The sequence below is a fragment of the Budorcas taxicolor genome, chromosome 15 (genome assembly GCF_023091745.1).
Source record: "Budorcas taxicolor isolate Tak-1 chromosome 15, Takin1.1, whole genome shotgun sequence".
In the NCBI taxonomy this organism is placed as follows: domain Eukaryota; kingdom Metazoa; phylum Chordata; class Mammalia; order Artiodactyla; family Bovidae; genus Budorcas; species Budorcas taxicolor.
The window spans coordinates 39979544-40004205 of NC_068924.1; the positions used below are offsets into that span (position 1 = coordinate 39979544).

The 24662-nt window shown below is 45.3% G+C and overlaps 1 protein-coding gene and 1 non-coding gene across 4 annotated transcripts in view; one reads left to right on the forward strand and one right to left on the reverse strand.

The window, feature by feature from the left end:
- The window catches only part of MICAL2 (microtubule associated monooxygenase, calponin and LIM domain containing 2), a 154734-nt gene that overhangs the window by 67374 nt on the left and 62698 nt on the right, over positions 1–24662 (reverse strand). The window lies entirely within an intron of this gene.
- Positions 119–191, forward strand: TRNAD-AUC (transfer RNA aspartic acid (anticodon AUC)). The gene has a single exon. It is a non-coding gene; the product is annotated as a tRNA-Asp (tRNA).

Here is a 24662-nt window from a genome sequence, read left to right on the forward strand (position 1 = left end):
AAACAGTATGGAGGTTCCTCAGAAAATTAAAAGTAGAATTACCATATCATTTCAGCAATCCCCCTCCTGGGCATATTTTACAGACAAAACTCTAATTCAAAAAGATACATGTGGGACTTCCTTGATGGTCCAGTGGCTAAGCCTCTGCACTATCAATGCAGGGGACCCAGGTTTGATCCCTGGTCGGGGAACTAGATCCCACATGCCACAACTAAAAATTCTGCAAGCTGCAACTAAGACCCGATGCAGCCAAGTAAAAAAATAAATTAAAAAAAAAAAAAGATACATGCACTCCCATGTTCATGCCAAGCACTATTCAGAATAGCTAAAACATGGAAACAATTTAAATGTCAATCAATAGATGAATGGATAAAGAAGATGTGATACAGAAATACAATGGAATATTACTCAGCCATAAAAAAGAGCAAAATAATGCCATTTGCAGGAAAATGGATGTAAATAGAGTATCTACTATCTGAAGTCAGAAAGACAAATACCTTATAATTTATACTTAGAATTTAGAATACGACACAAATGAACACATCTATGAAACAGAAACAGAATCAGGGACACAGAGAATAGGCTGGGGGTTTCCAAGGGGGAGGCAAGTAGCAAAGGAAGTTTAGGATCAGTAGATGCAAACTGGTGTACATAGGATGGATAAACAACAAGGTGCTGTATAGCACAGGGAGCTATATTCAGCATCTTATGATAAAGCACAATGGAAGAAAAAAAAAGGAATGCATCTATATGTATAATTGAGTCACTGCTGTACAGCAGTAATTAATACAACATTGTAAATCAACAAAAAATAAGTTAAAAAAGAATGATTATTGAAGTTCTTTTTTTTTGTTTGTTTGTTTTTTAGGTAAAATTTATATACAAAAATGGACTCATCTAAACATACCATTCGGAGAAGGCAATGGCACCCGACTCCAGTACTCTTGCCTGGAAAATGCCGTGGGCGGAGGAGCCTGGTGGGCTGCAGCCCATGGGGTCGCTAAGAGTCGGACACGACTGAGCGACTTCACTTTGACTTTTCACTTTCATGCATTGGAGAAGGAAATGGCAACCCATTCCAGTAATCTTGCCTGGAAAATGCCATGGGCAGAGGAGCCTGGTAGGCTGCAGTCCATGGGGTCACTAAGTGTCGGACACAACAGAGTGATTTCACTTTCATGCATTGGGGAAGGAAATGGCAACCCACTCCAGTGTTCTTGCCTGGAGAATCCCAGGGACAGGGGAGCCTGATGGGCTGCTGTCTATGGGGTTGCACAGAGTCAGACACGACTGAAGTGACTTAGCAGCAAACATACCATTTACAATACATGTTGCTTCTTATAGCATTGGTTTTCTCCCCACCAATGGTCTTTCTTCAGTGGATCTCATAAGTTCTTATCCCTGGGCTCTGATGCTGACATCTTGGTGTACACAGTTATCAGCAAGGAATTTCTAGTCATGGCAGGTGGCGGGGTGGGGGTGGGGGGGCGGGTTTGACCAGTCAGCTACCTTGACTCTCTTTCCTTCCTTTGGAAGAGCAAAAGCCATGGGACCTTCCAAGATTCCAAAAAAGGGTGTTAGGAATCCCATATTCCTTTCAGAGGAATAGCATGAAGAGCCTTCAGAGATGGGCTAAGTCTAGATATATTCAAAGCTGAAAACTCTAGGGCCAGTTATAATCCATATGTGGGGGGGAAAGTAGAGCTAAGATACACAATCTAGCCTCCAGAAATAGATACACAAGTTCACATTTATCACTTTCTGTCTTTCTTTTCAGTTGCTTAGTGAACTTTTGCTTTTAAACATTACAATGATAATAGCCAGCACTCAGAATCCTTTATTCACAACAACTCATAACCACCCTGCCAATTTCACAGCTGTAACTTTTAAGAGCTGGATCCAGGATTCAAACTCAGGTGTCTGGGTCCAGGGACCACGACTTTAATCAGTTGGTAAAGAATCTGCCTGCAATGCAGGAGACCTGAGTTCAATCCCTGGGTGGGGAAGGTCTCTGGAGAAGGAAATGGCAACCCACTCTAGTATTCTTGCCTGGGAAATCCCATGGACAGAGGAGCCTGGTGGGCTACAGACAGTCCATGGGGTTGCAAAGAGTCGGAGATGACTGAGCAACTAAACCACCACCAGAGACCACTGCAGGTAGTCAGGGAGAGAGAGGGTGCAGGCAGGGAATGCCCATGCCCCCCACTGCTCCATTTATCAATGAATTTCATTTTTTTTTCAAGTCTACCTGACCTCCAGTGACCTCTTCAAAAGTAGAGATATGTCTGACTCACTTTTGCACCCCAAGCAACCAGCCTGACCCAGGTTAAGTGTTCAGGGATGATTAGGGAGAAAAAGGGGGTGAGAGCATCCAGCAGGCCCTGAGTATACTCCAGGTACCCCTGGAGCCAATCTGTTATGGTGGCAGTGAGAGCAGCAAGCACTGGCAGGACCCAGTAGGAAAACTACAGCAATGGCAAGATGCCCCTTCCCATCCAGGACTTGGCAACATCTGAAAGGGGCCACCGTCATGGGCAACTCAATCCAGTGAGAAAGGCAGAAGAGGCTATGCACCCACCCACACTTTCCCAGCCCAGAAAAGCCAGCCAGGGCTGGGACCAGCAGCTGTCAATCCACCCAAGGTCAAACATTTCCACTCAACAGGTGCCAAGACTGGGAGCCACTTGAGTTCAGGAGAAGCATCTACTGGGTATGTCACATAGGCCAGACCTGCAGCAGATGCTTTAAGTAAACCAGCTTATTTCCATTGTGAAAGCAGCATTGCTTTCCCTGGTAGACAGTTGAGAAACTGAGATCCAGAGGTCATATGACTTAATAAAGCTAGCAGAAGTCTAACTCTGTGTCAAAGAAAGTTGAAAGAGTTAGTCACTCAGTCGTGTCCTACTCTTTGCAACCCCATGGACTGTAGCCCACCAGGCTCTTCTGTCCATGGGATTCTCCAGGCAAGAATACTGGAGTGGGCTGCCTATGTCAAGCACTGATCTAAATGCTCCAGATGTGTTAATTTATTCAAACCAACAAAACCCAAGATTAGCAAATTGAGACACAGAATTGGTTAAGTGAAGTATCCAAGGTCACGTCACAATTAAGAAGAAGGAACTTGCATTCAGACCCAGGATTCTAGCTCCAGAGCATAAACTCAGGTCTGCCTAAGATCACACAGCTAATAAAAGGCAGAGCCAGGAGTCAGTCACTACCAGGTCCTTGACTCCAGCAGCCAGTATTCTTTTACATTGTTCTCACTGCCATTTTTTCTCCCAAGTGTTGAGGCCGCTGTCCATTTCTGGCCCCTTTGTTCTCCCTCATGACATTCCTCCACTGGTGCTACCTCATCCCATGATCACTCGTGGTCACCGGCAAGGCTGACTCTATCAGTGGGCAGCAGCCTTGTCCTGGGCTGGCCTCTACAGAAAGGCCACCGTGGGCCTGGTAATGGATCTGCATGAGAAGAGGCCAGGTGTTCATTCCACGTTCATCGACTCCTATTGCTCTGAGGTCAGCAAAGGAGAGACTATTTACCTGAACCCAGCAGCTGATTCTGCAGCCAGCTCAGAGCTGGGCCGAGAGCCCAAGGAGCACCAGGCCACCCCTGACATATGTGGACTAGTTAACCACCCTGCCAAGAACCCGGGTGTATTCTCCAGCAAGGAGGTGATGGCTAAGTGTACACCTAAGAATATACTGCAAGGACGCACTGGCCCCTTTCATATTCTCCTTTTATAGGGTCTCTAGCCCTATAGGTAGGTATGGGATGACTGTGGCTTAGTTCAGGCATGCAAACAGGCAAAGACTTACCTGTCCTCAGTGGAACACCAGCAAGAAACAGCACATCCAGGGACAAAGTAAGGGGCAGGTTCTGAAGCTGGCAAGCCATCTATCAGCTGTATGCCTTTGAGCACAGCAGCCTATTCGACTCATTTCTCTTGACCTCACTTTCCTCAGCCATAAGAGAGGAATAAGAGCAGTTCCTACCAACTATGGTTGTTACAGGGATGGAATTAGTAAACTGCAGAATTGTTCACAAAAGGGCCTAGCTTAGCACAGGATGAGCAGCCAATAACAACAGCAATGACTAACAGATCCTCTGCTCCCCTCCTTCTTCCCGAGCAGTCCTGGAAGTGAAAATCAGCGTTGGGAACCATGAGAGTTGTGGTCCAGTCCCTCAGGGGACATGGAGGCTGTGACCCCACCAGTTCAAAGGCTGGGAGTGGTTTGCATCCCTTGGGGCAGGTATACTGCCTTTATCAGAGAATGTTCAGCAGGTAGATGAACCCCATCGGCAGGAGGCAGCCAGCTGCTGTCCCCTGCACCAGTGTCTTGCCCCTGAGCTCCCAGGTACACTCACTGTTTGACCTGGAGAAGACTTTAGATCAACGGTCAGTGCGCTTTTTCTGTATTTTTCTAAATATTTCAGACATTTTGTCAACTGCAGGCTTAGATTATCCTAACATCTCCTTCCCCATGTTGTCTTTTCCTTAGGGGCCCGAGAAGGTGTTCACGGGAGCACAGAGGCCCTTTTCAGATGGATGCCCCTTGCAGCTCCTGCAGTCTGGGATGCCCTCCCTCAGATCTCTGTGATCAGGTCTCATCTCAGACTTCACAGTCCTCGGAGACAACTCCCCAGCCCTACCCCATTTGCTCCATCACATCTCCCCATTCATTTTCCGCACAGTGCTTTTCACAACCCTAGCCTTGCTTTCATTTATCAACTAGTTCAGTGTGTGTCTCTCCCTCTGGAATGCAAGCTCCACCAAAGCAAGGGCCTTTTCTCCCTCACTCGCACTGGATCCCCAGGGGTCAGCATAATTCCTGACCCATAGGAGGTGCCATGAAATATCTGCCAAGTGAATAAATGCATAAAATCAAATCATGCTTTTATCCCCAAGTCAGGATGCCTACAGAGGCTGAGTGAACTCCAGGAGTTGGTGATGGACAGGGAGGCCTTGTGCGCTGCAATTCATGGGGTCTCAAAGAGTCGGACACAACTGAGAGACTGAACTGAACAGAGGCTAACTGAAGTGTCATAGCCAATATTTACTGAGATACTGTCCTGGGGATTTATATATATATCCTTATTAAATGAGACAGAAACTAACTTATGAGACAGCAACTATTTTATCTCCCCATTTCTGATGAAGTGAAAGTCCCACTGCTCAAAGGCATGGATCTGGTAAGAGGCAAAACTAAATTTCAAACCCAGACCTGCCCAAATCTGGGGCTCAAATGATTAACTATCACTCTTGCTTAATTTTACCTCAAATTATATTAAGTTAGAATGTAGACAGATTGTCTGCAGCTGATTAGAAATGCTGATGAGCAGTGAAGTGTCTCTGGATTTGTTTAAAGTGGGGGGAAGGTATTATCTAATATATGCAATATATGGGGCATTTCTCACAGTTTACCAATGGAATAGCTAGATTCAGATGAAAAACTTGAGGTGTGACAAAGCCAAGGGAGACAGCAAACCTTGACTTTTCCTAAGGGAAGATCCATTTGGTCAACTGCACCTTGATCTGCCTGTTGGAGGAGGGACATCTAGTGCCAACCCACAGAAGACAGCTGCATGGCAAAGCCCCATGTCCAGGCACGGGTCCCCAGCTCCAGAAGACAAGCCCCAGAATATTGACACTTAGATGCCTTCCCTAGAAGAGGAGCTTTAAGGCCTTGCAGAAAACAGGAGAAAGAGGAGTTCTTTCTAGGATCTCACATGCCTTCCAGGCCAGGGAATCTCTTCTCACTAGTGCAGTGTCTGGACTCCTCTTATAGCTGCCACAAAAGGGAGCAAACTTAGAAGCTCCTGACAACTTCCAAGTGGGTCACACTTTACACTGTAAAACGGCTTGTATTTAAAATGTTTCAAAACTTTGAATGGGTCACAGTGTCTAGACATTGGGAGACTCCAACCTTACACCATTCTGCCCATCCATGTCTGCAACCTGCCAAGGAACACGTTATATTTTCTTTATCAGACCATCTTAAAGAGCATGTTTCTGGAAAACTTCTCCTCACAGCCCGCTGGGAGCTGCTTGGGGATTATTTCTGCCACTATAAAGAAGGCATGCCTGGGCATCGAGGGCCCCTGCTCTCTGGAGGCAGGCCTGGACCAGTGGAATGAGTGCAGCATCACCCCTCAGGCTGGCTGCGGAAGTCCACTTATGGAAGATGGGGTTTCTGGGATCTAGGTGTATTACATCATGGCTGTAACCCTCCAGGGAGAACAAACAAAGTGCTTCCCCAGCTTAAACACTGGGTGGGGGTTGGGCAGGGGGTAGTGAAGAGATAGGTGAAGACATGGGTTAAGGTCTGCTGAACTATTAAAAGAAAAATAAGGCATCTGGAAATCACTGTTCTAGTTCTGTGCAGGACCTGATCTACGAGAACCAAGGAGAAAAGGATACCTATCATGCATTTGGGCTTCCTGGGTGGCTTAGTGGTAAAGAATTGGCCTGCCAATGCAGGAGACATGGGTTTGATCCCTGGGTCAGGAAGATCCCCTGGAGAATAAAATGGCAACCCACTCCAGTATTCTTTCCTGGCAAGTCCCACAGACAGAGGAGCCTGGCAGGCTTCAGTTCTTGGGGTTGCAAAAGAGTCAACCATGGCTTAGCGACTAAACAACAACAACATCATGCATTTTGAATGCATTCAGAAGTGTTTCATACAGAAAACACTCAAGGAACACCCTTCCTTAGGCATCATGTTGAGAACTAGGGAAGTGGGCTAGGAGATGGGCATGTCACACTTCCTGCCCACAGGTAGTCCCACTTCAGCAAAAACAAAAGAAAGCCACAAACCACTGAGGGCTTCTAAGTAAGATGGGATTCACTAATCACACACAGAGGGAAGAGGAAAGAGCAAAAGCAGGACCTGAAAGGGAGCTGCTCTCAGGCTGGGTGAAGATGTCCTGCTAGGCTGAAACAGAGAGGAGGGGTGGAGGAGACATCCCTACTCCAAGTTCAGTTCAGTTCAGTTGCTCAGTCGTGTCCGACTCTTTGCGACCCCATGAATCACAGCACGCCAGGCCTCCCTGTCGATCACCAACTCCTGGAGTTCACTCAGACTCACGTCCATCGAGTCAGTGATGCCATCCAGCCATCTCATCCTCTGCCGTCCCCTTCTCCTCCTGCCCCCAATCCCTCCCAGCATCAGAGTCTTTTCCAATGAGTCAACTCTTCGCATGAGGTGGCCAAGGTACTGGAGTTTCAGCTTTAGCATCATTCCTTCCAAAGAAATCCTAGGGCTGATCTCCTTCAGAATGGACTGGTTGGATCTCCTTGGAGTCCAAGGGACTCTCAAGAGTCTTCTCCAATACCACAGTTCAGAAGCATCAATTCTTTGGCGCTCAGCCTTCTTCACAGTCCAACTCTCACATCCATACACTCCAAAGAGGTTAACAAATTACAAATTCGGGTGAGGGGGTAGAAGGAGGAAGTGAAACTGACTCAGATTCTAAGATTGGGAGGGTGTTGCCACTGTGAGCTAAGACTGAAAGTCAGAAAGTAGAATACATTGAGGGAGTGGGAGAGAAGAGGAAGGGTGAAATTACAAATTTAGTTTTCAAGCTTTTGAATGTCAAGTATCACAGAAAAATCCAGAAGGCATGTAGAAATCCCGATAGTTGATACAGAGAGTAAAAGATATATGTTTTTTTAATGACAATAATAACTTCTATTTGGTGGAGGTTTACTAAATATCAGGTATGGTACAAGTCAATCTCATTTACTCCTAACTAGAAACTTGTAAAACAGATATTCTTATGCCTATTTTACAGATTAGGAGATGGATACTCAGAAATGGCCAGAGTCTCAGGTCTCTAACTCCAGCAATTTATGCTGTTAGGCCGCAGGGCCTGTAATTTTGGAGTCATTGCCCATAAGAGAAGACTGTATCATCCAAAGTGAGAGTATCCAGTAGAACTGGGTTTCTCGACTTTGGTGCAATGGACATGTGGGCTACGTTGTTTATTTTATAGTTGGGGGGTGGGGAACTGTCCTGTGAACTGCAGGTTGTTTAGCAGCATTCCTGGCCTCTCCCAGGTAGATCCCCCTTCCCCCTGAGCATGACAATCAAAAATGTCTCTAAATATTGCTAAATAATTAGAGCAGAGGCAAAATCGTCACCAGTTAAGAACCACTGCAACAGAAATATAGTGTAAGCCATGCATGTAATTTTAAATTTTCAGGTAGCCACACTTTTTTGAAAAAGATAAAATTAATTTTAATACTGTAATTTAGCTCAATATGTCATTCATACAAAAAGCAATAATAATACGTTATTATACAATCTTTTCTTCTTTCCATACTGAAATCAGGTGCATATTTTACACTTAGAGCACATTTCAGTTCAGACTTGCCACATTTCAAGCGTCCGAGCCATGTGGCTAGTGGCACCCCATACTGGACAGCACAGACCCAGAGGAAAGAAGAGGCTCCCTCACCCACATTTATGAACGGTAGAGACAGAGGGACCAAAGGCAACACTGAACAGTGGTCAGAGGGCATAATGCAGATGCTGGCAGCTCAAGCTTTCCCTTTCGCCTCTGAGCAAAGGCAAGCCACCTACTCCATGGGATGGGTAGGGCAAGGGGGAGTGGAGCCAGGCACCTGTTTACGAGAGGTGGAAGGGAAACCTGAGAGAGGGTCCTGGGACGCCCACCCACACGGACAATGGGAGTTACTAGCTTCCAGGGAGGCAGCCACCCGAGGAGTAAGACAGAGACAGACAACTCATCTGTAATTGGAAACGCCCAGTCACCTCTACCAGCAGCTGCTGACACACAGCTGATTCCAGCCCAAGTAACCGCTGAAACAAAGCCCTCTAAACCACAGCGTCTGAGTCAGTCTTCAGTCAGATGCAGAAAAACCAAGGCCCTTGCCTGGAACCACTCAGTAATGATCAACGTATCTTTGGGGGCAATTCAAAGGGAAAGGCTGAGGGCTCGTGGCTGTCTAAACTTCATTTATTCACTCAATAGGCCACTGCTATCCTGAGAGGGGCATTACCATCCCCACCGTATGGACGGAGACACTGGACCACACTGCTGGAAAGGGCCAGGGCTAGGATGCGCCACTAATTATTTAAAGAAAAAAAAATTTGAAAAGCCTGAAGCAAGTAATTAAAAAATAAGATCTAGAGATGGTCCCTCCTTGAATATGAAAACAGCTAGCTCATCCAAGTTTTATACATGGAACAAGAAACAAAAACTCTTTACAATGATAAAGCAAACAGCTCCATGGGATTAAAGAGAGGAAGGGAGAAGATAAATGGAGCAGGAATGGGACAGAGGAATACAAACAAAGGAGCCAGGGGACCTGGATTCCGCCCCCCTCCCACCCCGGCCCTGGCTGTGGAGGAGAGCAGAAGGGGACGGCAGAGTTGATAGCCCTGCTCCAGCCTCGGGTGGAGGGCAGGGAAGTGCTGTCCATCTCTACCCTCGCAGTCAGGGTTGCATTGGTCATCACTGGTCTCTCACATTCTCTGGGGAGTATCACTACTCACCCCTCAGTGAGACTGATGAAGATTCCTATGGCCGTGCATTTTTACAGACCCCATCAGATCACCTTGAAGAGGCATAAGAGGGCAGCCTGGGTACACAGCCCAGCTGCCCATGGACCTTGGGTCCTGAGCCTCTCCTGTCTGCCTCTAGGAAGAGGCAGATGCCCCCTTCTGAGCAGGCAGCTCCAGAAGAGAATGTCCCCTTAGCTGATGCCCAGGTTCCCATCAACTGTACCAGGCATCCTTAAATGCGTAGCACTCTCAAAGCCAACCAGCTCCTGTTCTCCACATTCCAACACAGCACCGAGCTGGTGAGAGGCACATCCCTATACCAAAGTTCCTAATCGAGGCTGTCACCTTCATTTTGCAGATGGGTAAACTGAGGCCCAGAGACTGCAAGGCAACCTAGGTTCTTTCCACTATGTAACAGGCAGAAAGGTGTGTGTATGTCAATAACCTTAAAGGGGAAGATTATATATAGTATTTACATACACAGGCAATACATGTGAAAAGAGTTTTATAAATTATAAAGCATTTTTATGAATGATAGTTATTATTATAAACAACTGGTAGAGGTGACTGGGTGTTTCCGATTACATCGTCCTCCAGACAAACTTATGGACCTAGGTACAGTGTTCTTTCCAGTCTCAGAGTTCTTATTCAACTAAACACCTCCCACCCGCATCCCATCTTCCAAAAAGCCATGTCTAACTTCTGCTTCAGCTCTGTATAGGTAAGGTCCTGTCTGTTTTTCAAAACCCAGTTTGTAAGCACTTGAGACCTCTTCAGTGCTGGCCACAGTTTCCAGCAAAAGTGCAGACCCCAGTTAATCCCATAATGGGGAGCCTCCCCTACTGCTGGCTTGAGGACTTCCACTTCCCTCCTAAGTAAGGAAGAAAGGAAACCCCTAACAGCACCAGGAACCGGGGCCCCACTCAGAGCCACTAGGTCCACCTTCTAGTTCCAGGGCTCCTGTGCTAAGCACCCACTATGTGCCTTGGGGGCACCTGGGATACCCTGAAGAAGGCACAGAATGTCCAAGTCTTTGGTGGTGTTTTAGAAACATGACCATGGGTGGGGGTTGGGGTGCAAGCAATTGGGGTTGAAGCAGTTTAGAAGAAGCCTGTCAGGGAAGAGGGGTGCCGTGCCAGTCTCTCGCAGGCTCTCGGGTGTCCCACAGCTTCTCCTTTAAACACACGCTATGGGCTGGGCCGGCCTCACGGCCTCCCCAGGGAGAGCTCAGCACAGCCATGCAGTCAAAAGCACTGAGAACTAGCACTGAGACCAGCAGCGCTCCTGCACGTTGGTGCCCTGGTCTCCTCTGGGCTCAGTGTGCTCACCCGTGGAATTAGTGCCCGTAACACTTGCACACATCAGAGAGAGGCCAGGAGGCTCAGACCCCAGCCCTGCCCCCGCCCTGGCCAGCACAGCAGCGGGAGCTTCAGAGATGACCAGCCTCTGTCATCTGGATGGAAAGGAGGCATGAGAGGCTTAGAACAAGAGGGAAAGAATGTGGGCAACGTGGGAATGTTCCCTTGAACCAGGGAAGTGGGGCTATTTCTTCACTGTTCTCTATAGCACATGATAATAGCAATGGTTTTTATTCTAGAAGTTACCACTTCTCGAGTGCTCACTGCTTTATCTCCAGCCTCTAGAACCCTGCCATCCTGACCCCAAATACATGTATGCGTTCAACAGAAGTTAATCACTGCTGTGAGCCTTGTATAAACAGGAGGTGCCTTGGGGGTGGTAGATGAGGAGCCTTTCCTAAGGACGTTAGTCTTTTGATGACTCTCTAGACTATGTGAAGCCCTGCATTCTCTCCTCCTGCTATGTGATCTCGTAAGGCAGTGAGATTCAGGAGACTCAGCGAACTGGAGAGGTTCTGAGCACCTAGAGGCTGAGAGAGGGGAGATAACCTCACCAATCCCTGAGGCTTGATGGCAGAATTCAACTAACTAACCTACTATGGGTTAGTTACCATTGTTGCTGTTAAATACCAAAGTGAACACCACCCTAGCCCTCCTTCCCCAGCAGACTGATGAGAGGAATCTGTGAAGTCATTCCCCCAAGCTCATTCTTGTGTTGGTAAAAATACAGAAAGGCTTGGTTTACTACAACGTCTGGAATCTATTTGCGAAACCTCTCAGAGAGGCCAATTTTATCACAAAACCCAAATATCAGACATTCTCTGAGACAGACAGACAATAGGGCAGGACATTCAGGAGCTAGGTGCCCTGCAGACAGACTGCAGGCTGGAATTTCAGAGAAGCCGGGATCACCAACTCTGCAGTCTCTATGGGCTATAAGGCCAGGGATTAGGGTCCATAGTGGAGCCCTCCCTCCTCTGGGACACAGACACCCACACTTAATCACTGGGGGAAGGGTGAACAAGAAGCAGCTCCCAGGGCAGGGAGGCAGCCAGGGATAAACGTCCCCACTGTCCAGATCCCGTTCACCCTGACAAGCAGTAATAATGACCAAGGCAATAACCTTACTCTAAGTGCTCTACATATATTAATTTATGTTGGTCTCACAATCACCCTGTGACCTGAGTACTATTATTATTCCCGGTTTACAATTGAGGAAATGGAGGGCCAGAGAGGTTAAGTAAGATGCCGAAGGTCACACAGCTAAAACTGAGATGCAAACCCAGGTTGGTCTGAACTCAAAGACCAGGCTGTCCAGGCACAGCACCACACGCATACCACTGCCTCACTTCTTGGCATAAAGAAGTGAGAGCCTGGAGGGCTGTTTATCTCAGTGGAGCCCTTGGTATACCTAACTCTCCTATGTGCCAGGGCAGGAAGGTCCCTCTCACTTCAACAGTCCCCAGCCAGAATCTTCCCAGTGATATTTAAGGGACAAGACACATCAGACTGGCTCAGCTCAGTCTCAGAAACTCCATCTCAATTCTCTTGCAGGCCAAGGCAGAACAGAGGTGGTTAGTTCTGGGCTCAGAACTGGAGTGGAGGCTCCATATCGGGTCTGGGACAGGGAGGAGAACATGCAGAGTAGGGATGACGGTCCTTCCCAGCTGTGCTCCAAATGGTTGCCCACTGGGCCAAGACTCTAGCAATTGTCTTAAGGAATAGTACAGCAATTAGCCAGGTACACCATATGTTTTCATCTCTTCTGAAAACTGAATTGGAATAGAACATGATTCCAAGGCCCAGAGCAGTTCAATAACCGAAAGAAAAAAAACCACAATTACGTGTCATCTGAACCCAGGAACCACAAACCCTTTTTTTTTTTATTCAGAGCCTAATTAAGGGGAAAAAAAAGGAGCGGGATATGGTTCCATGATGGCACTGAGCCATCTCCCCCCATGCTCCTAACTTCCTGTACAGAGAAGCATTTTGTCACCTTAGCACCTTCTCACCAAGACAACAATAGGCTACATTTTTTCCATCTAAGAACAGCCAGCTTGAAACAACAGATGGCCAAGCAGGGAGAGTGGGGTCTGCTGAGCCACCGAGGATGTTGATTAATGGGTTTCCCAGGTCTGCTATCAGCTGTCCCAGACATGAGGTGGAGAGAATGCTCTTAGAACATGTTACACCAACGGCCCTCTCTCAGGCACTCAGGGAGCAGCTCGGCCTACGCATTCCCAACCCATGAGCTCAGCCTGGAGGGGAGCCAGGGAAAGCCCAGGTGGAGAGCGGAAGGGCGGGAAAGGTCTGAGGATGCTGGTACTCCCTGCTGCTCCAAGAATGGAGACTGGCGGTGCCAGGGGCACGAAGACACCAACTCCGACTCCACAGCAATGGACCACCTGGTTTGCCTTGATTATAAGATTCAGGATAACAACAAATTTAAGAGAGAACTCAGAGAAGACTTCTACTGAGACCTCTTATGTCACACAAGAGGAAACAGAGCAAGGAGGAAAGGAGAGGGGAATTTATGTTCTTGAAGACTTCCAATGTGCAAGAAATGATTCTTTGCCTGTTAAAGACAGTAAAGTATGTGTTAATATCGCTGCTTTGCAGATAAGGACATTGGGAATCAAACCACTCAAGTAATTGGCTCAGGGTTGTAAACTAAATGAAGGAGCAGAGATTTGACTCAGGTCCTGCCCTAGGCTCTTCCCAGCATACCCTCCCCGCACTGGCTGCACACAGGCAGGCCTCACACAGCTCTTGGTCCCTAGTTCCCAGGTCTGTGACATCGGCCAAGGGGCCCTTGACCATGTCTGTGCCCTGGGTTACTTTGGTAAACCACTGAAGTTTATGAAAACTTTCTCAATCTTTAAATGCATGAGATAAAATGTTAATACACTTCAACATATCTCATAATATATTATTAAATGATGACCTTAGACTTAGCTGTAGGTCTAAGGCCTTAAATAATTTCCAAATAGTGATGTGTAAACCAGAGATTGAGATATCTACAACTGTAAGGATAAAAGAAAATATCTGTGATTTCTATGGGTGACAAATCACAGGCACTCCTAACATAGGTTTGCCACCACACTCGCAAATGGGAGAAATGCTACATTTCAGTTAGAGGTTAGTGAAAATAAGAATTCCCCCTGCCCCTGCCTTCCAAGTTCACAGATTCCTAAAGATTAAAAAGCCTCATAACAGTACAGAAGGAAAACAAGCATATGAAAAGATGTTCCACCTCATATGTCATCAGGGAATTGCAAACGCATATCTATCAGAATGGCCAAAATCCAGAACACTAACAACATCAAATGCTGGTGAGCATGTGGAGCAACAGGAACGCTCATTCATTGCTGATAGGAATGAATGAAAAAAGGGTACAGCCACTTTGAAAGACAGTTTATCAGTTTCTTACAAAACTAAACACACTCTTACCATACAATCCTGCAATCAAGCTCCTTGGTATTTACTCAAAGAAGAATAAAGTTTATGTCCAAAAACCTGCATATGAATGTTTATAGCAGTTTTTTCATCATTTCAAAACTTTGAAGTAAATAAGATGTTCTTTAGTACGTGAATGGTACATAATAAACTGTGGTACATCCAGACAATGGAGCATTATTCAGCAATAAAAAGAAGTGAACTATCCAGCTGTGAAAAGGTGTGTAGGCACCTTAAATGCATATCACTAAGTGAAAGAAGCCAGTGTTAAAAGGCTAGCTACTATGTGATTCCAACTGTAAGACCTTCTAAAAAAAGAAGTCAAAAAACTATGAAGACAGTAAAAAAGATTAGTGGTTGCCAGGAGAGTCAGAGGGGTAGGGTGAAAAGGCAGGAAGAATGGACGGGGCACTGAGGAATTTTAGGGCAGTAAAGAGATACACAGCCGTATATGTTTGCCCAAACCCATAGAGTCTATAACACTGTGAATCAACCCTAAGGAAAACTACAGACTTTGGGTGGCTATGATGTCATAATCACTTTGGATGACTATACTGATCGTGGGGAGGTCAATGCATGTGTGGGTGTAGGGAGTATATGGGAAATCGCTATGCCTTTCCTTCAATTTTGCTGTGAACCAAAGACTGCTCTAAGAAAAAAGAGAGAAAAAGGATACAACCACAAAAAACAAACAAATCCCATACCACACAAACACTGCTATGAATCCTTAGCATGTGGGACAGTGTCAACCCTTCTCTTAAAGCTGTAGGGCAGAACAGTAACAGTGACCATTTGCTGAAGGTTTACAAGGTTGCAGCCCCCTGTTATGGTAAACCATTTCCTATTTACAACTCTTTGAACAGGGTAAATATCACCTTCATTCTACAGATTAGAAAATTTCAGTTTCAAAGTTGAATCTTAGAGCAAACTGGATGTATCTACCTACTATATATCAAGTTTCTGGATTACTATGATTGGAGAGACAGCAAAACAAGCTGTTAAATTATTTTACTTGAAACCCTATTTTAAATCTGTGTAAATAAGACAAAATAAATTAGATGCTAAATCTGATATAAGGCTGTGAGTACCACACTTAAGGTTTTTCCAGTAGTCATATACAGATGTGAGAGTTGGACCATAAAAAAGATTGAATGCTAAAAAATTGATGCTTTTGAGCTGTGGTGTTGGAGAAGGCTCTTGAGAGTCTTTAGATTGCAAGGTCAAACCAGTCAATCCTAAAGGAAATCAATCCTGAATATTCATTAGAAGGACGGATGCTGAAGCTGAAGCTCAGCCACCTGATTCAAAGAGCCAATTCATTAGGAAAGACCCTCATGCTGGGAAAGATTGAGGGCAGGAGGAGAAGGGGATGCCAGAAGACAGGATGTTTAGATGGTATCACCAATTCAATGGACATGAGTTTGAGCAAGCTCCGGGAGATGGTGAAGGACAGGGAAGCCTGGCGTGCTACAGTCCATGGGGTCACAAAGAGTCAAACAACAACTGAGCAACTGAACAACACCACCATACTTAACCTTGAATTTCAAACTAATACATCCATCAAAAGAGCTTCCTAGTCTCAGCATATTAACTGAGACCCTTTTAATAAGCAAACATTAAAATGTGAAGTTCTAAAATTATTAATTCATAAATACTAAGTAATGCTGCTGTCTACCTTAAATGTTTCAGGTAAAATTTCTTTTGAAAATAAAAAATAAGAATATCTGAGCCATCCTTGTATCCTTAACACCCAATACTAAGCACTGAAGAAATAATGTGGTTGGAGACACAGTGGATTTTACATCTTTCTGAGGGTCACTGTCTGTCTGTATTGAAGTCCTCAAACAACTGGCAACAACATCTGGGCCTGCTGGTTTTGAACATTCTTGCATTCTTACATTTATCCCTGTGAAATTCTAGGCAAGTCCTTTATCCCAATTAAGCCTTAGCTTCCTCATCTGTAAAGTATGGTTGATCATGCCAGCCCTGATTACCCCCATGGAGTTATTGTCAGAATCCAATGAGATACTGGATGCAAAATTGCTTTGCAAGTGGGAAAGCTTTGTAGTGTTGTTATGTATGCCTAAATTCTAGCGAACGGTGTCATTTGATATGGTCTGGAGCCCTGGAGTAAATCTATAAGGGAAAAAGACAAGAGGCTCCTGCAGCACAAGAAGGCATCATAAATCCATGCCACTCCACCTGTTGCTGAGCTCAGCAGCAGAAAAAGATCAATGATGTGCTCTTTACGGAAAGCCTTCTGGCCAAAAAATATGAAAAAACAGGGAGAGTTTGGATCTGTCAATACTCAGGTTACAATTTCTTGTAAAGAAGCATAATCTATATTTTCCCCTCCCTCAAGAACCAGAGCTCATGGGCTACACTTAGGTGCCTCTCTAAGGAGAGGAGTTTCAGGGAGATAATGATCTGCCATGTCCAGTGTCAGAAAGAGGCCAAGCAGACAAGGACGCAAAGGCAGCCATGGTCTTGGATAACTCTGAGGCCCCCATGACACCAAAAGAAAGCATCTCTGCTGGCACAGTGGAATGAAGTCAGATTACAGCAGGTTGGGAATGAGAGGAAGGTGAAGCCAGGGGGCAAGGTGTATAGAGATTATCTTGCCCAGAAATTAGGTTGAGAAAAAGAAAAGAAGAAACAGAGCTGATGATACCAGTTTTCCTGAGAAGTAGGACAGCTGCTTACAGGTAAGGGACTGAAGGGTAGAGAAGGCGATAAAGGCTGGGGACAACTTGGACAGAAACTGGCTAGACTTTCTTAAAACGCTGTCCTGGCAGCACAAAGATGCTCTGAACTTGCTTGGTACCAAGATCAGCTGGTTGGGCTCTGCTGCTTTCTCCAGTGGAAACCAGCAGCTTTGTGGATGGGGCAGAGTGAGAGTCAGATTTCCCAAGGCGAGGCCGGCCTAAAGTCGTGGCTTTGAGAAGCTGCTGAGCATGGCTACAAAGACAGAGGACAGGCTCCAGAGTGAGTAAGAAAGTAAAGGTCGGGGAGGCTAGGCTGACAAATAGACAGAAAAGAAAGGATGGCAGGTTAGCAGCAGATTTTGAGAGAGTAACTCAGCAAGACAAGCAACCACTCAGAGCTGTGGTTAGAGAGGAGCTTTTCAAAGGAGGATTTAGGTGAAGCAAACTCCAAGGTGTGGCCGTGGGGATGGGTTGCCAAGGAGAAGGTGGGAGGAGGAAGCTGCTGGAGCCACAGAGACCAAAGTCTCCGAGAAGGGGGTGCTCTGTAGGCTAGACTGAAGTACTCAAAGGCTGGCCAGAGGCAGGGGGTGCATGAGGCTGAGAGCAAGGAGGGAGTATAGCCAGCATGGGCATGTGAGAAGGGAGTGCTGGAATACGAAGTAGGAGACAGGTTGACCAAACAGGACACCAAGCCAGGCCGGAAGGGAAACCGCATCGCAAGGCATTGGGGAGCTGTGAATGCGAGCAGAGAGCCACAATCAGAGCCATGCTTTGGAAGGACAATCTGTGGGGGTCGGCAGCTAGTCTGGATGGGAGGAAAAGGCAAAAGAGACTTTGGACACACAAATGCCATCACTTGGGTAAGAGATTGCTACCCCCACCAAAGTGTTGTCAATGGAAATAGAGAGAAGGGGACAGATACAAATAAAATTGCAAAGGAAGGTGCAGCAGATCCCAGCAACTGGGAGCAGAAAGCAGACAGGAATCCAACATGTTGGTACGGTTTTGAGCCTTCAAGATTTAGAGAAAAAGGAGGAGAGAAACAGGTTTCAGAAAGAAGATGGTCAATGGGGTTTAAAGGTGCCCAAGGGACATCCTGAAGATGTCTTAAGCTACCTAAGTGGGCTCTTGGGGCTCAAGAGACATGTAGAGCCAGAGATATAAAAGTAGAGAGTCGCCCTCATGGGGGAGGGAGGGGCGACAGATGAATGTAACTGAGATTTCCCCTAGGAAGCACACCCAGCAGAAGCAGGTGTCAGAGACAAGCCCTTGGAGGAGATGGAGCATGGACTACAGAAAAGGAGAGAGAGCATGAGGATGACTTTAAAAAACTGTGTCACAAATCCAGTAGGATAGTTTCGAGAAGGAGAGGAGGCAATTAACAGCTACCAGGCACTTAAATGCTTTATGTTCATTTGGTGTATAATCGTCACCCCAGTCCTAGGACATAACTATTATTATTCCCATTTCACAGATGAACAAATAGAGGCTCCAAGAGGCGATGTCACACTACTTAGCAAGCAGTGGAGCTGGTATTCAAGGAGAAAATAAAACCTAAACTTGTTAGAATGGACTACATGAAAGGCCTTTCAGTGATCTACTGTCTACACGACCCCCAACCTTACCTCCTACCACACTCCCCTCCAACCCCCCCTTGGCTGCCTTGCTGCCTCTTCCAGCTGGCCAAGAGCTTTCGCAGCTCAGGGCCTTTGCACTTGTCCTCTCTGAATAACCAGCTCTTTGCCAGCTAGCTGCTTCCTACTTAGAGAGCTAAGCTTAAATGTCACTTATAATACCTTGTCTTGAGATAAGAAGAGATGGTTGGATGGCATCACCAACTCAATGGACATGAACTTGAGCAAACTCTGGGAGATAGTGGAGGACAGGGAAGCCTGGAATGTTGCAGCCCATGGGGTCACAAAGAGTAGGACACGACTTAGTGACTGAACAACAATATGCTGTCTAGAATCAATTACCCTTCCTGCTTCTCTCTATCATAATGCCCTATTTATGTCCTTCTTAAGAAGAGGTGATGAGATTGTTTTTGTGTGTTTCTGTCCTCCCCTGGACCAGACAGAAAGCTGCACAATTGCAAGGGCCTTCTCTGCTGTCTTCACCTCTCCTCTCCGGTGCCTGAGGAGTTCAGTTCAGTTCAGTCGCTCAGTCGTGTCCGACTCTTTGCGACCCCATGAACTGCAGCACGCCAGGCCTCCCTGTTCATCACCAACTCCCGGAGTTCACTCAAACTCATGTCCATCAAGTCAGTGATGCCATCTAGCCATCTCACCCTCTGTCGTCCCCTTCTCCCCCTACCCCTAATCCCTGCCAGCATTAAAGTCTTTTCCAATGAGTCAACTCTTCACATGAGGTGGCCAAAGTACTGGAGCTTCAGCTTCAGCATCATTCCTTCCAAAGAACACCCAGGACTGATCTCCTTTAAAATGGACTGGTTGGATCTCCTTGCAGTCCAAGGGACTCTCAAGAGTCTTCTCCAACACCACAGTTCAAAAGCACTCAGCAATCACTAAATGAGTAAGGAAAGACTAAAGTAATGACTCTACTCCTTCTGGGGGTAATGTTAGTTGCTGTGGATGTTCGGGAGGATTTTTTCCCTTCCAGGAAGACTTTTCAATTGTTGTTTAGTTGCTCAGTTATGTCCGACTCTTTGCAACCCTATGGACTGCAGCACGCCAGGCCTCCCTGTCCTTCACCATCTCCCGGAGCTTGCTCAAGTTCATGGTCATTGAGTCGATGATGTCATCCAGCCACCTCTTCCTCTGTTGTCCCTTCTCCTCCCACCTTCAATCTATCCCATTGTCAGGGCCTTTTCTAATGAGTTGGCTCTCTGCATCAGGTGGCCAAAGTATTGGAGCTTTAGCTTCAGCATCAGACCTTCTAATGAATATTCAGGATTGATTTCCTTTAGGATTGACTGGTTGGATCTCTTTGCAGTCCAAGAGATTCTCAAGAGTCTTCTCCTGCACCACAGTTAAAAGGCATCAATTCTTCAGCACTCAATCTTCCTTATGGTCCAACTCTTATATCCATCCATACATGACTACTGGAAAAACCACAGCTTTGAGTATATGGACCTTTGTTGGCAAAGTATCACCAAGTCTGCTCTCACCTGGGCAGCAAGACTCGTCCCAGCCTGTCCCTGATGTGCTGGTCTGTAATGAAAGAGCAGACAGCTCTTCTAAGACAGGATGGAAAAAGGATGCAATAAATTCCTTGGGCCTGAGATAGCTGTTATTCACAGAGGGAGAGACTCTAGTCCACCTTCGCTTTCTTCATCTCCAGGGTTTCACAAGTCCTTCCATGAGGATCATGTGACTCTGTTCATCCACCTCCAGGGGTTTTACAAGGTCCATGCAATCTGGACCTCCTCACCTCATTCCCTTCCTGGACCTGTGCCTGACCACATCAGCCTGACTCTAGTCGCAAAGGTCTCCTTGTTATTTGAGAATACTCTGAGCACGTTTGCTTGCCAGCATCACTGCTCCCTTTGTTTAGAACTCTGTTTCCTCTAAGAGCCACAGGCTCACTTCCTTCAGGTCTCTGCTTAAATGTTACCATCTCACAGAGGCTTCCCAGCACATCCGATATAAAAGAGCAAACCCACCTCTACTTGGGGCGCCCACATCGCCCTCACCTCGTTTTTCCGCTATAGCATTTACCACCACCAACACATGCACACATGTGTGCACACTCGGGTCACATATATTTATTTGTTGTCTGTCTTTCCCGGAGAAGAATGTAAACTCCAAGAGGACAGGGCTTTTATCTGTTCTCTTTCCTGCTGTAACCCTGATGCCTGGAATGTAGTAGGCATTTCAAATGGTTTTTTGAATGAATTAATAAATGTGAAATTTTTAACTCAGGGATGGCAATTTTTAAAATAAGAGTAAGAAGAAATAGTTTGGTGGTTCCTCAAAAAGTTAAGTGGGCTTTCCATGTGGCACAGTGGTAAAGAATCTGCCTGCCAATGAGAAGACATAGATAGGTTCAACCCCTGGGCCGGGAAGATCCCTTGGAGCAGGAAATGGCAACCCACTTCCGTACTCTTGCCTGGAAAATCCAATGTATAGAGGAGTCTGGCAGGCTACAGTCTATGAGGTCACAAAGAGTTGGACATGACTGAGTGATTGAGCATGCTTGCACACATGCACTCAAAAAGTTAAACATGGAATTACCATACAACCTGCTAGTTCCACTCCTCGGTCTATACCCCCAAAGAACTGGAAATAGGAACTTGAGCTGATACTGTATGTCAAGGTTCATGACAGCATCATTTGCAATAGGTGAAAGGTGGAAGCAACTCAAGTGTCCATCGAGGGATGAATGGATAAACAAAATATAGTATGTGCATATAGCAAAATGTTATTCTGCCTTGAAAAGGAAAGAAATTCTGACAAGTGCTACAACATGCATGAACCCTGAGGACATTACGCTAAGTAAAATAAGCCAGTCACAAAAGGACAAATATGTATGATTCCATTTGTATAAGGTACCCAGAGGAGCCAAATTGCAGAGACAGAAAGTAGAATGGAAGTGCCAGGGGTTGGGGAGAGGGGAGAGATGGAAATTATTGTTTAATATGTACAGTTTCAGTCTGGGTTGATGAAAAAAATTTGAGAGATGAATGGTGTATTGGCTGCTTGACAGTGTAAATGCTGTACACTGAGAAACAATTAAAATAGTAAAATTAATGTCATGTATTTTACCACAGTTAAAAAATAAACCCAAACCCAATTCAGTTACTGAAAAACAAAGTATGATTGAAATAACTTGGACACATAAATCTACTTTTTTAACTGTAAATATTATGAAATCTAAATATGGATTAAGTATTTCTGATTAAAATTTAGCATCCAAACTGAGATATGTTAGAGTAAATATACACCAGAGTTCAAGGTCGTAGTACAAAAATCTAAAATATCCTATTAATAACTTTTATAGAGACATCTTAGAATATTTTTATAAGTTGGATGAAATAAAAGATATTACTAAAGTTGGAAAAAGGAGGATTAAAGGTCTGATACTTGGTACCACTTGGCTGAACCTTGAAAACATTGTGCTAAGTGAAATAAGCCAGAATCAAAAAGACAAATATTACATAATTCCACTTACATGAAATACCTAGAATAGGAAAATGTATAGAGACAGAAAGTAGATTAGAGGTTACCAAGGGCTAGGGGGAAGTGGGGAGTAGAAAGTTATTGCTGAAGAGTTCAGAGATTCTATCTGGGGTAGTGAAAAATTTTGGAAGTAGAAAATGGCAATGGTTGTGTAACACTGAGAATGTAATGCCACAGATTCACATACTTAAAATGATCAAAATGACAAACTTTATGTTATACATATTTTACCACAGTCAAAAAGGTAAACATTAGGAATATCAAAGAGAGAAAGAGAGACAGAGATGGAAACAGAGAATGAGAGAGAAGGAGAAAACGGAAGAGAATGCTTTACGGCAGAGAGAACAGCGCTCAGCTATATGGTAACCACTGGCTTGCTAACTAGAAGGGGCAAACAAACTTTCCCGGACTTCTACAGAGAATTTTTCCAGGTATGGTGCTCAAATTTAGACAGTTCTCCCTGGAGAAAGATCTGAGAATAAAGTCCTCCCACTGCTGAATCCCCATGGACAAACCATTGGTGATGTTTGCTACCCTATATTTATATCTCTTAAGACTGTGATGCATAGGAGGAGGTGCAGGGTATGCCAGGTGGCAGTGAAACACGTTTCACACTGTTGAAGGCTCTGTAGTTAGAACACAGTCGGGTTTTCTTCCCAAGATACTGCATAAAAGTTTAAGGTAAACAGTTTTTTATGTAATATAATTTAATATATAATATATTCATGTATATACTATATATATGTACTATATATATACTATATACTATTCATGTATATACTGTTAAATTTATAACTTACTCCCCTTAAGTATTATTGTTGTTGTTCAGTCGCCCAGTCATGTCCGACTCTTTGAGACCTCATGGACTGCAGTGCGCCAGGCCTCCCTGTCTCTCAACATCTCCCGGAGTTTGCCCAAGTTCATATTCATTGCATTGGGGATGATATACAGCCATCGTATCTTCTGACGCCCGCTTCCCCTTCTGCCCTCAATCTTTCCCAGCACCAGGGAGTTTTCCAATGAGTTGTCTGTTAGCATCAGATGACCAAAATACTGGCGTTTTAGCTTCAGCATCAGTCCTTCCAGTGATTATACAGGGTTGATCTCCCTTAAGATTGACTGGTGTGATCTCTTTGCTGTCCAAGGCACTTTTAGGAGTCTTCTCCAGCACCACAGCTTGAGGCATCAGTTCTTTGGCATTCTGCCTTCTTTATGGTCCAGCTCTCACAATCATATGTGAACACTGGGAAGACCATAGCCTTGACTATACAGACCTTTGTCAGCAGAGTAATGTCTCTGCTTTCCAACCCTTAAGTATACAAGTCTATAACTACACATGTTCTAAAATACACTATTTGTATTGGTATATGTGTTGAACATGTCATAGAGAGGGTTGGTAGCTCATAGCTGACCTCCTATATCAATTGAGGTCTTTGTGGCCTCCCAATCCTGCCTCCTGCAAAACTCACTGGCTGAAAGGCGAAGTAAGAAAAGATTCAGCTGCCTGAACCCACAGGCATATGATTCTCTTGTACAGTTTGACCTCTTCTGCCCAACCCTGCTTCTCTCCCCCATTCCTTTCACAGGTATTGATTACTAATGAACATCTTGCACTCCAAATACCTTCTAAGCATCTGCTTTTGCAGAACTCAATCTGTGACAAATATGTACTATTCATTAGTTACTATTCTGCTGCTAAGTCACTTCAGTCGTGTCCGACTCTGTGCAACCCCATAGACGGCAGCCTACCAGGCTCCCCCATCCCTGGGATTCTCCAGGCAAGAACACTGGAGTGGGTTGCCATTTCCTTCTCCAATGCATGAAAGTGAAAAGGGAAAGTGAATTCACTCAGTCGTGTCTGACCCTTAGTGACCCCATGGACTGCAGCCTACGAGGCTCCTCCGTCCATGGGATTTTCCAGGCAAGAGCACTGGAGTGGGGTGCCACTAGGTGCTGGAAAATCAGCAGAGACTATGCAGACAAAAACTGCCCCCAAGGAGCTTACATTTTGTTAATAGTAGGGTTTCTGGAAATACTTTTGTCTATGTGATAAAGCAATGTATGCAGCGACAGCAGTCCCTTCTACCTTCTTCCTGCCTCAAAAGCAGACATGATGGCTGGATATACAGCAGCAATCTTGCAACTACAAGGTGACAAGTATGAGGAAAAGCCTAGAGCTGCACTATCCAATTCAATAGCCATTAGTCACATGAGGCTATTGAGCATTTCAACTGTGGCTCATCTGAATTGAGCTGAGTTGTAAAACACACAGGATTTCAGAGACTTAATACCAAAAGAAGAATTTAAAAAATATCTTAGTAATAAATTTTTTTATTGACTACATGCTGAAACAATGATATAGTGGATATATTAAGCGAAATATATTAAAATAAACCATTTCTTCATACTCTTTAAAATGTGGGTACTAGAAAATTTTAAATCACATATGTAGCTCATATTATATTTCTACTGGACAG